Genomic DNA, 12,230 nt, shown 5'->3' on the forward strand with positions numbered 1-12,230 from the left:
GTGTATAAGAATGCAACTGATTTCTGTACATTGATTTTGTATCCTGCAACTTTGCTGAATTCATGTATCAGTTCTAGCAGACTTTTGGTGGAGTCTGTCGGATTTTCCATGTATAATATCATGTCATCTGCAAAAAGCGAAAGCTTGACTTCATCTTTGCCAATTTTGATGCCTTTGATTTCCTTTTGTTGTCTGATTGCTGATGCTAGAACTTCCAGCACTATGTTAAACAACAGCGGTGAGAGTGGGCATCCCTGTCGTGTTCCTGATCTCAGGGAAAAAGCTCTCAGTTTTTCCCCGTTGAGGATGATGTTAGCTGTGGGCTTTTCATAAATGGCTTTTATGATCTTTAAGTATGTTCCTTCTATCCCGGATGTTTTAGATTTTAAATCAACATTAGTATTTCTCCCATCTTGTTAAAACCCTCAGAAACCTCTTGATCAAACATGCGGGAGACCATACCGCGTGAGGGTCAGCATGGTCTCAGTACTCAGACAGACCTCAGTAAGAAGAATGGATCTAGTCTTTTTCTAGCTTTGTGATCTATCACAACCTTTTTCCCTGTCTGTAAAACAGAGACAAGAATAAGTACTTTTTCAGCTGTTGTAACGATTGAATTAGATGATGTATGCAAGTGGGTGGCATGGTGCTTGACATGCACTCAATAACTCTTCCTAATAGCTCCCATGCTGCAGAATCTTTTTTTTTTTTTTAATTGGAGTACGGTTGACACATAACGTTACATTAGTTTCAGGTGTACAACATAGTGACTCAATGGCTGTAGAGTATACCTTATGCTCTTATGCTATGCTTACCACAAGGGTAGCGACCATCTGCCACCACAGAACACTGTTACGATACCTTTGGCCACATTCTCCACGCTGCATCTTTTATTCCTGTGTGGAATCTTTTAAACTAAGACGGGACAAAAAATATTTTATCAGTTCCTTTGTCTTAATGTATTCATTGATTCAACAGAGATTTATTAAGCTCCTGGTACATGATAGATACTCTGCCAGGCACCAACCTTAAAAAAAACCCAAAAACCATCTTGGCCTCAAGCTCACAGAGATTCCACAGTAGTAATAAGAAAAGAACAGGGAAGAAACAGAATATCAAAGAAGGAAACAATCGTATGTAAAATTTCGACTGGGATTTCCATTACCTGTCCTGTACCTGTAAGTATAGGAGGGTCTTAGAGAATGACACAGATTTCCCAGTTCCTGAGAAAATTTCTGTGATGAAAAGGCGTTCTGATTGAAGTCTCAGTACAGAATGTGAGGGTATTGTCAGCGTGGCTACGAGTCTTCCATTTAATAGCGTGTCACATTTGCTCAGCAAAGAGATGATTCTGTTTTTTCCTCCAGAAAATAAGGTGATCACACCACCAAATGTATAACCTGCTCATGAGATAGCAACATGCGTGACGTTCATTGGATTAAAGAAGCAGATTTATGTCTTCCATATTTACTTGTTAGCTGCTCAAATAGATCTTACCATGTACATTCACATTTTAAGCAAATTTTATACTTAGAATAGTATTACTTCATAATCGTGTGCTATTTGTTCAAAGGTAAAAATTGTAACAGCAAAGGAAAAAAATTAGGCATAGGAGTTTCAAAACAATATTTTAGTCAATAAATATATTGCCTTGCTGTAGGCAGAGTATATGAAGTACATAGTATATAGGTTAGGTTTTCAGAGAATCTTCATGTCTCAGATTGGTCTTTAGAACAAGTTATCATGAAATCGTCTTGAACGTAGGTTCTCCTTAGCAGCTCTCTCTGGTAAACTCTCAGTGATTTTATAACTTTGACAATGGTTTAATCTACCTCCATATTCAGAAATGGGGGGCAAGGGATTGTTTTCTTCAACCTCATTTACACTTAACCTCCTAACCTTTTTAAAAATTTTTTTAAAGTTCGTTTATTTTGAGAGAGAGAGTGCAAGTGGGAGAGGGGCAGAGAGGGAGAGAGAGAGAATCCCAAGCAGGCTCCATGCTGTCAGGGCAGAGCCCAACTTGGGGCTCAATCTGACAAACTGTGGGATCATGACCTGAGCCAAAATCCAGAGTCAGATGCTTACCCAACTGAGCCGCCCAGGTGCCCCTCTTCATATTTAAACACGTGGGGGTGACTGGATGGCTCAGTCAGTTAAGTGTCCAACTTTGGCTCACGTCACGATCTCACGGTCCATGGAACTGTGTCAGGCTCTATGCTGACAGCTTGGAGCCTGGAGCCTATTTCATATTCTGTGTCTCCTTCTCTCTCTGCCCCTTCTCTGGGCTCTCTCTCTCTCTCTCTCTCTGAAAAATAAATATTTTAAAAAATTAAAATAAACATTTAAACACATGAATGAAGACACTTTGCAGGCAGTGTTGAGACTTCGTGCAGTGTGGAGATCTGAGGCAGACCCAGCAGCTAGGGAAGAGGACAGGGCAGAGCCCATGACAGTGACTAACAGGAACACACATGAGAGTGTGGCATCCATTACATGTGTTCTGCTAAGCATCTTTTTTATACACCGCCCTTCAGCAAAATATTCAAAACAGAAATGGACCCAAAGCAGTCAATGTTTTATCAGATACTTCAGAAAAGAAAATGTGTGCCATGGTGCTATGTATCTCTTTCCAGTCTGCCTACTGTTGGATCCTGATAGTCAGGATGAAATTCTGAAAATGATAGTCAGAAAACGAAATTCTGTGAAACCTTTTTTTCCCCCTTGCACATCTTAGTCATGCTCAGTTGTAATAAGATGCTGGATATCATGTGACTTGAAAGTCTTGCAAATTATGCTCCTTATTTTAAAGACCATTATAGTCTATAGTTTTTATCTTATTTTGTTAAATGTTTATTTATTTAGAGAGAAAGAGAGCGAGCAGGCACGTGAGCAGAGGAGGGGCAGAGAGAGAAGGAGAGAATCCCAAGCAGGCTCCGTGTTCAGTGCACCTGGGGATCGATCTCATAACAGTGATATGACCTGAACTGAAATCAGGAGTCAGTTGCCTAACCAACTGAGCCACTGAGGTGCTCCTATAGCCTATGGTTTTTAAACATCAGAGTGAAGCTGACCTGGGTTTGAACTCTTCACTCACTAACTGACCCTGGGCAAAATACGTAACCCTTTAACCTTCCATCTGTCTCTCAAGCAGCTAAAAGTGAAGAAAGACACCTATCTCATAAGGTTGTTGGAAGAATTAAATGAGGTAATATAAGGAAGATTCTTTGCAATAAGGTGCGGTATAAATTAATAATAATAGAAATAATAAATTGAACCTTAATAATTCAAGTGTTAGATAACAGTATTTATCACTAAAAATTGCCACAGTGTAACTTCTGATCCAGAAAATAGCCACTAATTGACTTCATTTGAGGAGCTAGACTATAAGCTCCATTTCTACGTTGTTCACCATTGAATCCCAAGTGACTAATACAATGTGCAGAACATATTACACACTTAACAAATTGTTGTGGAAGAATTAACAAATGAATTGCCCAAGCTGAAAGAAACCTTCTTGTTTTATAACTAAGCAGCATCAGTCCATGTAACAAACTACTGATCAACAATCAGAGCAAGAGAATTAGAAAGCTATTCTAGCAGTCAAAGGCTATAACATTTCCTGAAAAGACATGTCATAATATTTAGTTTAGTAGCTATTTAGTTTAGACATGGATAGATAGGATGATCAATAATTTATAGCTGTAAGCCAGTTTTCTAATATGTATCATTTATTTAGTAGCTTAAATAGGAATACAATTCCTCTGATTTCTTTCTATATCCAGGTCAAATATTTAGTGATATTATACTCTTAAGAGAAACAAAAAAATCTATTTCTCATATTTGGATCATTGTACTGTCCTACAGCAGCCGGTTGTGTTTGTAGTATATTGCCCTTCAAGCATCTCCTGTGTGCAGAGCTCTCTGTAGGGTGATTAGAATGTGTCTGGTCCTACAATGGAAGGTATCCCAAGTTCTGTGGTGAACGCCACTTTGTTCTTTGTACCTTGTTCCCACATCAACGTGGAAGGCAATGAACTTCAAACACCATTCTATGTGTAGAAAAACTCTGATGAAGTGGAACAAAATATTAGTCTACACTTGGAGTTTGTAGGAATTATTAATGAGAAGAGATCATGATTATTATTATGTTTAAAAGGCTGGGGGAGAAAGTTGGTACCTCGCTCTAGTCATACACGTATTTGTTTATTATCGGTCACAGACAAATTCACCCAAGATATTCGAGGACAAATAAACACAACTCAGTAAGGTATCTTTTAGATTTATGTATGATGAAAAACACCACATGTTTGATAACCATTCTTTAATTAGGGCAATAGTTTGTAATTTTCCCTTTGTTTCACATTTAAAACACATTTGTTTTCCATTATGAAATAGTTTGTAAAAAGCACTGAACCAGAAATTTAACTATAAACAAAATATACTTTCACCTTAGTCCAGCACTGTTTGATAAAGCATGTTTCACGGGCAATTGTACCTGTTATTTCCAGGGAGATGGAGAAGTGTCATCTCCCCGCTAATTTCGCCTCAGCAATGCCTGCCTTCTGTGGAGGAATTATAGAGTGTAACAGAAGACCTGCAAGAACCTGTGATAAACTGAGAATGTTGATATCACCAAACAGATCTGTGGAATAGAAAATAATGGTAAGGAAAACATATATATTGGACACACTTGTTGGCCCCATAATTATGTATATGTGGTTTATCATTTTATGATCAATACTATAAAAGAAAGAACCAAACAGGAGAATTTATACCCCAGTTAACAGAGAATCCAGAATTGGACTTTAAATAAATATAATTAATATTTTTCAAGAGGAAAGAGAAGATATTACTTTGACCTAAGAAGAAAGAATTAGCAATTACAAAAAATGAAAATAAAATTGTTAAATTTGTAGTTTAAAAACATGATAGATCAGATGAATAGCATCATGGACGTAACTGAATAACAAATTGCCAACTAGAATATCAAGTGGAGGAAGAAAAATCAAGAGGCAATGAGAATCAAATAAATTATTTAAACTAAGTGTTGTCTCAATAAAAATTGATAGCATAAAAAGGGTAAATGAATGGGGTTTGAAGAAGGGAGTAGAAAATAAAGGAAAAGATAAACATTCTAAGAATATTTAAACAGAAATTTATTGTCTCACAGTTCTGGAGGCCAGAAGTCTATAATCAAAGTGCTTGCATGCTTCCCTTGAAATCTGCAGGAGAGAATCTTTTCTTGTCTCTTCCTAACTTATGGTAGTTTGCCAACAATTGTTGGCATTCTTTGACTTGCAAATGTAGCACTTTAATTTTTGCCTGTCATCACACAGAGCCTCGTGTATCTGTTTCCCCTTTCTTACAAGGACACCAGCTATATCTTGGATTAAAGTTTCTCTCCACTCCGATGTGATCTCATCTTAAGTGATAACACCTGCAATGACCCTATTTCCAAACAAGGTTGTATTCTAAGGTACTGGAATTAGAACTCCAACATATCTTACTGGGGACACAGTTAACTCCATAGCATACACTATGTTCATGGAATGGAAGAGTCAATATTGTTAAGATCAATTCTCCCCAAATTGATCTATAGATCTAAAGCAATCCCAATCAAAATCTAAGTAGCTTTTTTTTAAAGAAAGTGACAACTCGAATCTAATTATAGAAATGCAAAGGAATTAGAATTTACAAACAAAATTGAAAAAGAACAGTCAGAAGACCTATACTGCATGGTTTCCAGACCTAGGATAAAGCTGCAGTAATCAAGACAGTGTGGTATTGAAAGGACAGATAAGTAGACCAAAAGAACAGAATAAGGAACACAGAAGAGTATCCAATACATATTGGGTGAAATTATTTTTGACAAAGTTACCAAAGCAATTCAAAGAAAAAAGGTTAATTTTCAACAAATGGTACAGGAACACCGGAATATTTACATGGAAAAGTAACTTTATCCTTTCCTCACACCATACACAAAATTAATCAAAAAATGGATCATAAACTTACATGAAAGAGCTAGGATTATAATGGAAATTATTTTCATGGCCTTAGGAATCAGTGAAAATTTCTTAAAAATAATACAGAAAGCACTAAATATACAAGATAAGATTGCTAAATTTGAGTTTATCAAAATTTTAAACTTTTGCTTATTAAAAGAAACCACAAAACCACTGAGTTGGAGAAAATTTTGTAACACATATCTGACAGAAGAGTTGTATCCAGAATATGTAAAGAACTAAACTCAACAATAAAAAAAGAAAAGAATTTTTTTTTAAATAGGAAAAAAAAGCCTATTTTATTTGTTTTTTAAATTTATTTTTATTTGAGTATAGTTGATACACAATGTATATTAATTTCAAGTATACAACATAGTGATTCTATAAGTTTACACATTATTCTGTGCTCACCACAATGTAGCTGCCATCTGTCATCATACACCACTACAATATCATTGACCTTATTCCTTATGCTGTGCCTTTTTTCCCCATGACTTAATCATTCCATAACTAGAAGTCTATATCTGCCATTCCCTTCACCCATAATAAAGTCTTGTTTAAAAAAGAAAAAAGGATAAAAGGAAAGACTCTAACAAAAAAGACACACATATATCTAGTAAGTATGTGAAAATGGGATCAACATCATTACTTGTCAGAAAACCATAAATTCAAATGACAAGATAGCATTTTGCATCAAGTAATAGCAGCTTGAAAAAGACTGACAATACTAAATTTTAGTGAATATGCAGACCATCTTGAACTCTTCTATATTGCTAGTTTGGGGGTAAAATGTTAAAACTGCTTTGCAAAACTGCCAGTTTCTTGAGCAGTGAAATATACATCTATCTTATGACCCAGCATTCTACTCCTAGTTGTTTATCAAGAAAAATGAAAACATATGTCCATAGAGAGCCTTCTAAATAAATTCTCATACCAGCTTTATTCATAACTGTGAAAAACTGTATGCCCAGGTGTCTATCAACAGGAGAATTAATAAACTGTGGAATGTTCGTATTATGGAGTATTTCTTAGCAACAAAAGGAATGGACTACTGAGTATTCCATAAATATTAAATCTCAAACACGAATACTGAGTAAAAGAAGCCAGGCACAAAAAAAAATATATGTGGTATATGATTCTGTTTATATCAAGTTCTAAAACAGGTAATAAAGACCAATCAATGATGATAAAGAACAGAACCGTGGTTACTTCTGCAAGGGAGATTGACTGAGAGGGGCACAATGGAACTTTCTGAAATGATAACCATTCTATATCTTGGTAGGATGTAAGTTACCCTTGTATGTGTCAAATTTGATCCAACCATTTGCTTAAGTTCTGCAGATTTCACTGTAGGTAAATTATACCTTAGTTTAAAAAATCATAAAGTAGGGCTGGAAAAAATAACAGAAAGCGATTCTGATATTATGAAAGATCATTGGTGACCTTAGGCAGAATAGTTTCTGGAACACATTAACAAAGCATTCTTTACTAGACTGTGGCTTTAGTGAAAGCTGAGAATACAAAGAACTTTGAGATAACAGGATGGATATTGTTAAAATGCTGATATGCAGAAGAGAAGATACGGAGATTCTTTGGCATGAGATCTTGCCAAATTTGTCAAACAGCAGCATGGAATAGAAATGGAAGAGAGTGAAGTCCCTCCCCGGTTAACAGCCTGATGAACAGTTTTGGTCCGGAGGAGAATTTATCAGCAGGAGAAGTTTCCTGACAGACACCAACACCAGTATAGCAGTTCTTATAATCTTGGGGTCAGAAACATTGATCTTATGTGTGTTGAGTAAGTCTGGGTTTTTCAAAGCCTAGCTTCCAAGAACAACAGGATTTCTCTGGACTAATGGGATCATAACTCCAACTGAGGATTTCAGGGACAACTCACCCTGACAGCAGTCCCACAGCATGGTCTGGCACTCTTGGTAAGCAGGTAAGTTAAGAATTTAGGTACTTCAAGTCTCGGGTCATTCATTTGTTTGTTCTCTTACTCAACAAACATTCATGTGCCAGGAGCTCTGTTTGGTGTTCAGGGTATAGCAAGAAATGACTACCTAGGACATGTCATTTAGAACGAGGACAAGGTAGCTGGTTTACACACCGTGAGCATAGGACTGGTCATCTCTGTAGGCCTAGAGAAGAATAGAGGTTGGGTCTGAAGGGAATGAGAGAAAATACATACATTGAAAGGAAGTCCAGGAGATTATGAAAAAACATAGCTTTCCTTTCTATTTGATTTCCTTTCTGGCTCCATCGATTCCCAAGTCCTATCACCACTCCAAGTCAGCATTATCCACCACTGCCCATTCCCCTAACAACTAATGGTAGTTACATTGTGGGAAGACTCAGGCTTGGAGCTCTGACGGAAGCAGTAGGGTGAAGATGCAGGTTAGCTATTCTTACGAGGAGCAGGACTGATAAGGGGCAGGAGCCACACATTGGGAAAGGGGGTAAGGAGAAGAAATTATGATAACAACAGGTAGTAGCTTGACATTTTTCCTTTCCTCCATTCTTTTTTTCTACTGTTATTTCCCATACAATTCCAAGCTCTCTGGGGTAAGGCATAGCAGGAGCAGGAACTGGACAAAAAGGAGCATGGGTATGAGTCCAGGACAGAAACCTGAGAGCAGTATTAGTGGGGCCAACCTTGGCCATGTGCTTATTTGAGGGGCAGAGCTGGTAATGAACCACAGGGTTGGTAATGGGATTGATTGGCCAAGAGAAAGGCACAAGGTGAAGGAGTGGCAGAAAGAAAGGAGGTGTCACGAAAACCACCACTAGGATAGTATCAGAAAAGTGAGCCCTTAGCTGGGGTGTGTACATGACGGTACATATATGTGCATGCAACGTATGTACATGGTGATTCTAACATAGCATTCATTAGGTGGGGTATTCATGTACAGGCAGGCAGCAATAAACGTTCTGATTATTTTCATTTTTTTCTTTTTACACATAAAAGAAGAACTCTCAGAGACTGATTGGCATTAGGTCACACAGCTTGGACATGGCTTGACATCTTTTAAAATAAGTCTATTTCCTTTGGGCTTAAGACTAACCCAATTTTAATGGTTGAGGTTTCCTATTCAACAGAGTTTTACCTAAAATTATTTGCAAATAATTTTTTTAATGTAATGAAAATATACTTTCCACGTGCTTTTTAACTTAGGCAAGGTCTCTCTCTCCCTCTTTTTTCTTCCCCTCTCTCTTTCCCTTTCTATCTCGCCTTCCTCTCATAACACTTTCTTTCATTATCATCTATAAATAACAAAAAATACACATATGTGTAATGGACAGCAGAAAGAAGGGTCATTGTTTTTTAACCCTATGGGAAAAATCTCACAATTATTTAGTCATCTTTTCAGAATTTTGGTCTTCATTTACATTGATTACATGTACATTTCTGTGTGCTATCATGATCAGCATTTAGACCTACCACCATGTTGTGAGTTTCCTGAGGGTAGGAACTCTGCCTTCATCCCTTAATTCATCCCTCCATGTCCAACACCTCACTCACTCTTGAGTGGTGTTCTTGAAAAGGAAAAGGCAAGATTTGCAATGAAAGATATATTCAAAAGAAGGAAAGAATGATACCTTCAGGCACTAGGGAAATTAAAATGACAGTGAGATACCCCTAATATACCCCTAGCTACAGAGATTAGATCACTAGGTAGATTAGATACTTCTAATATACCTATTAGAGGTGCTAATGTGAAGAATTCTGCTGATATCTAGAGCTGACGAGGCAAGTATGGGACTCTCAGAGATGCTGCTGGGAACACATAATGTAGAGCTATCTGGAAAACCATTGGCAGTTTCTTATAAATTTAAACATATACCCTATCACCCAGCAATCCTACACCTACATAATTTACTTAAAAGAAATGAAAATTTGTGTTCAAACAAAAACCTGTATATGAATGTTTATGGCAGCTCTATTCATAATAGTTAAAATGTAGAAATGACTCAAACATCCTTCATAAGTGGTACATCCATACAATGGAGTACGATTCAGCAGTAAAAAAGCAAATCATTGAGACTTGCAGAAAGTCGGATCAATCTCCAGGCATGTTGTTAGTGAAAGAGCCAATCTCAAAAGAGTACACACTACATCTTCCATTTGTGTGACATTCTCAAAAAGACAAAATTATATGACAGAGAATGGATCAGTGACGGCCAGGGGTTAGGTGAGGAGGAGGGTGTGATTACGAAAGGGCAGCGTGAGGTGACTTGGGGGGTAATGGAACTGCTCTGAATCCTGTTGTGTTGACAGTTACACAAATATACACGTGTGTTAAAATTCATAGGACTTTAAACAAAAACTAAAGGTCAATTTTACTGTATGTTAATGTAAAAGTAATATTAGAGTAAAAATTATAAAATCTAAAACACTAAAGAAATGTAAAACATTTGTAACTAGAACTGGAAATATTAAGTAAACACCTCCAACAAAAATTCAACCCCCGAGGGGACTGCTCTCCACAGGAAGATCACAAATTGCATCTCTTTTGCTCACGGCAAACCGAGAAATGTGCTCTGATGTAAGTTTCCATTGTATCTGTATATTAGTCTCTCTGAGTAGATGGCTCAGTAATGAGTGCCAAGTCTTACATACTTCTTTTTTTTTAATATTTTATTTTATTTTATTTATTTTTTTTTTAATTTTTTTTTCAACGTTTATTTATTTTTGGGACAGAGAGAGACAGAGCATGAACGGGGGAGGGGCAGAGAGAGAGGGAGACACAGAATCGGAAACAGGCTCCAGGCTCTGAGCCATCAGCCCAGAGCCCGACGCGGGGCTCGAACTCACAGACCCCGAGATCGTGACCTGGCTGAAGTCGGACGCTTAACCGACTGCGCCACCCAGGCGCCCCTATTTTATTTTTTTAGAGAGAGACAAAACATGAGCAGGGGAGGGGGAGAGAGAGGGGGAGACACAGAATCTGAAGCAGGCTCCAGGCTCTGAGCTGTCAGCACAGAGCCTGACGAGGGGCTCGAACTCACGAACTGTGAGATCATGACCTGAGCCGAAGTCAGGCACCTAAGCGACTGAGCCACCCAGGTGTCCCTCTTACACACTTCTAATGCCCCTGATCAAATCAGATCAAAGACAGGACTGGCATTACCTGACTGGCAATACCCACATTTTATTTTCACGGTGGATGGCCATCTTATGCAGGTCATGTGGGTTACAGGGATTGTTTTTTCTTTCTTCCGATGGTTCTAGAGTCTAGATTGCAATGTCCATATGAATTAATGTGCTTATCTTTGTGAACTGTGTGTACATGAGCCTGTGTGGTGTCTGTGGTATGTATGCATGTTCAAAATAACTAGACAAATCCATCATTCTGCACCTACAACTGCTTTGGGACATTTTTAAGGAACCAAGACCCGAAGTGTCAAGGCTGACACTGCACTATCCTGCTGTAGGAAGCCACTATTCTTACTCATCCACCCCTTGCCAATGAGGCTAAACTGCTGTACTCCAATTTCAGAAACTAAGAATGTTCTTCTGGGGACACTGTGTCTTTGAGAGCGCTAGATAAAGGGAGAGAAATGAGTCAACAGACAACAATATCTTTGTGGCAGAGGTGTAGATATTCCCTTAAGAAGCGTCCAGGGACATTTGGAGGGAAGTCTGAAGAAGGACTGACACTAGGGACCTGGGTCTGTCTACAAGGGAACACTTGAGAGAGGGTTAATTTTGATGTGTGTTCTCTCCTCTTGGAAAAGAGCTATTGGGCATCTTACAAACCATATAACTTTGTGTTTATACCCCGTGTATTTGTTTCTCTTAGTGGACCCCAGCCCTTCACTGAAGTCTGAGACGCCCTCCTACATTAGCATTGTGTGGCAAGGAAAAACAGACACAAGAGTGGGCAGTGAGAGAATGCGTGTGCAGCTCCACACGCCCCCTTGCACCTATGTCACGAAGAGAAGGGATGCAGGATGGCAGGGGGCCCATGGTCATCAAGTAAGTGGCGGCCTTCAGCAGAGCCAGAAGTGTGGTCAGCTGTCAGTGGCTACATCCAGGAGTAGACTTGAGACATAACCCTTTCATTGTTCAAAACTGCAGAGCAGCGTTTCTCAAGGGACATCTACAGACCTGGGGACTTATATTGTAAGATAAGTGCAGATTCCTAGGCCTTACTTCAGACATGCTGTAGCAGAATATCTGCAGGTGCAACAGAGAAATCTGCATTTTAAAATGTAGTTCCCAGG

The sequence above is a fragment of the Herpailurus yagouaroundi genome, unplaced genomic scaffold (genome assembly GCF_014898765.1).
Source record: "Herpailurus yagouaroundi ecotype Mexico unplaced genomic scaffold, PumYag 28, whole genome shotgun sequence".
Lineage (NCBI taxonomy): Eukaryota > Metazoa > Chordata > Mammalia > Carnivora > Felidae > Herpailurus > Herpailurus yagouaroundi.